Genomic DNA, 3,094 nt, shown 5'->3' with positions numbered 1-3,094 from the left:
GAGCCAGAAAGTTACTCAACTAGAGAATGAGTTGTAATAATCAGACATAATCCGTAAAAGTCCATGGTGAAGGTGTCAACTATTATGATGAGGGCTGTTGGAAAGAAAACTAAAAGACAGAAAAGGTTGTCCTGGCTTTCATGATGAAAATGCCAATTTAAGAAATGGACAAGGAAACCCTGAGCCTGGTAAGGGCAGAAGGTTCAGCGTAAGTCTTTTGAACTCTTTGAACTTCCAAGTCTTGCAAAGAGACCACCAATTATGCAATTAAAATTCACCTCCCCCCACAGGAGAAACTCTGGAATAGCTAAAAACTTCAGAACTGGCCCCACAGAGACTGAGTCGGGCACTGGGTCAGTTTGACCCAGATGGAACTGAGTAAGCCAGGTGCATTCCTGACAAGCTACACTACAGGCACTGTATCATCCCGTGGCAATACACAATGCATCTGGAGCCACAGCTTCCTCTAGTGGAACCCATTAGTTGATCCACCAGATCGGTGATGACTTATTTATAACAAACCATAAGAAAAAACAGATATAAAATATTTACACGTAAGCACCAGATTCTAAAATTAGATGCGTGCGAAGCCCAAGCTCAAAGGATGCTCCCTGTGGAACAGGAAAGGGATCTGAATCAATAACTTGGGATTTTTATTTGCATTTAGAGATCACAGATATTTTTAAATGGACAGGTTGAGTTGGGTGCTTTGGCCTGAAGTGATGTATCTATGTGATACCCTGATCTTCCCCCCTCCCCTGTGGAACACAGCACAATCACCATTGAGATCATTAGCAGTGCCCTAAATTAAAGCAGAGATTCTCCTGTCATCTTAAATTATGTGCTGCCCTAGTATTTCCAGGGGAGAAGGAACATCTAATGTATTCCACAAATCAACAAGAATAGCATTTCTGTCTTTTGATTCCCTCAAAACCTTTTACAGTCTTTGGTTTTCCTTTGCATCTTGTGGTAAGAACAAGAATACTTTTCTACCTTCAAACCCATGGACATGATTTCCAAAGAAGGTATCTAGCACTTCCTAAGTATTTATAAAAGAAGTAAGACCTTTGTGGTTGATAAAAGGCAGAGAAATTGTTTCTCAAAAGATACAGCAGTATTAAAGATAACTTCTTCAATTAATGAAACCAACAACATCTAACACTGATTGTTTCAGTGTTTTCTAAAAAAATGAGACTTCTGTTTCTTTTTGTGTGTGTGTTCATTTCCCTTTACAATCACTTTTGAACCTATTTTTGTCCAATTTGACAGAAACCTAAATTTTCTATAGTTATGAGTTCCCTAAAATTTTCAGAAAAATAGTTTACCAGAAGCAGTTTTGTAAAGGAAAATTAAAGAGGCACAATAAGGGAGAAGGAAAAAGACTAAGGATGCTGACAGGAAAGCATGAGAGAACATGCAAAGGAGGACTTGATTTCTCATAGATCCTGCCCAGGGCCTGGTGTAAGGAGAGGGTAGTAGAAAACTAGGTTTGCTGAGGACAGGAAACCTTGGAGAGTCAGATGCATTCATTAACAGTTGGACTCAATTATCTTAGAGGTCTTTTCCAACCTTAATGATTCTATGATTGTATGTTTCTGATGCTCACAGAACAAGCAATATTTGATTTTATATTATAAATAAAATTCTGGGAGTATTTTGATTGAAATACTCGTCTTTTGAGGACATGCCAGCATTGCTAGCTTGGATTAGTGTCACCTGATGCAGATACAAATGTCTGACATAAGAAACCTGTCCAGACTCCTCATTTTCCTATTTTGGATCCACACTGGAGACAAAGCTATTAGGTTAATTCAAAGGAAATTTAAGATATTAAATAGATTACATTGCCTTGAATTCATATGATGGTTGTCAGCTTGTCAAGAAATGAAACTATGGACTATGGGATGAATGAGAGCCTCCCCCAGTGCAAAGCGTGGTTCTTCCTTGGGAAAGCACAAGAATCACATTCTACAGACTCCACTAACCCCAAACATCAGCTAAACACAGGCTTCCTCCTTGTTTACTTTTGGCTACAGATACACTCATTGTCTCAATATCCTCCTACATAGAAAAGCTATGGTACAGCACTTGAAAATACTCCTTAGATCACTGGAACCTGTCCTGGCAGAGCAGTGGTGAAGGCACAGTGTCTCAGGTCTTTGTATCACTAGCAAATTATACTTTGTGGAGGTAGATTCGAATTGCAGCTTTATGTGTATTTTTCTCCTTAGAGAAATCACTTCCCATGTAATAGAATCTGCATACAGCATTAAGGTATTTTGTGTTAATTTGGTCGATTGAAAAGTCAACCTTTGTGCTAAAGGTGGATAATTCTCCCTCTTTCATAATAAAAACCTGAGGTATATTAAAACTGAGTGACAAATTTAGGCTGTAATGTCAGTCCCAGACCCAATACCATAGTCCAAGAGCCCACACCACCAGTTCAGATGTTAGTCTGCTGTTGTACTAAGAACAACGATTTTCCAGATATCTGTTATGAGTTGTTTTGGGTTGTTTCTCCCCACCAGGAATACTTTCCTGACCAAATGACATATCTGATATTACATTTGGTGCCTCTTTAAGTGTTCTCCTAGCAAATGAATGCCTGCAATAGATTTCAGCCCTCTTCAAATCACTGCAACTTGTGATCTGAAACAACAGAAATTCCTCCCACAACTTCTCTTAATACATTTCAAAATAATGCTAAGAGACAAGTCAACAGAAATGACCACTGCAGCTTCGTAAAATCAGCCTCCAATCTTCTAATTCCAGCAATAAAAAGGCACCACAGCACAGTCCTCAATTTCTGTGTTTCTCACAAGGTTTCTCACACAGTGAAAAGAGACCTGACTGTCACTAAGACCAAACCACCTCTTGTGTAAAAACCTTTTCTAAGCTGTTAAACAATCCAGTGATGGACATCCTGGAATAATAAAGTAATGACAGATTAATGATATAAAAAAGATCATTAATCATCGTATTAATGAAGGATAGGATAATGTGCTGCAGCCACAAATCCTTGGCTAAATTTCGTTATGGGTAATTGCATCCCACTCACCAAGTGCTGCAAGGCTGTCCTGGGTACTGAGAGAAT

The sequence above is a fragment of the Manacus vitellinus genome, unplaced genomic scaffold (genome assembly GCF_001715985.3).
Source record: "Manacus vitellinus isolate BGI_N305 unplaced genomic scaffold, ASM171598v3 scaffold_63_pilon, whole genome shotgun sequence".
NCBI lineage: Eukaryota > Metazoa > Chordata > Aves > Passeriformes > Pipridae > Manacus > Manacus vitellinus.
The sequence above is the reverse complement of the archived record's forward strand: the minus strand, read 5'-3'. Positions refer to the sequence as shown.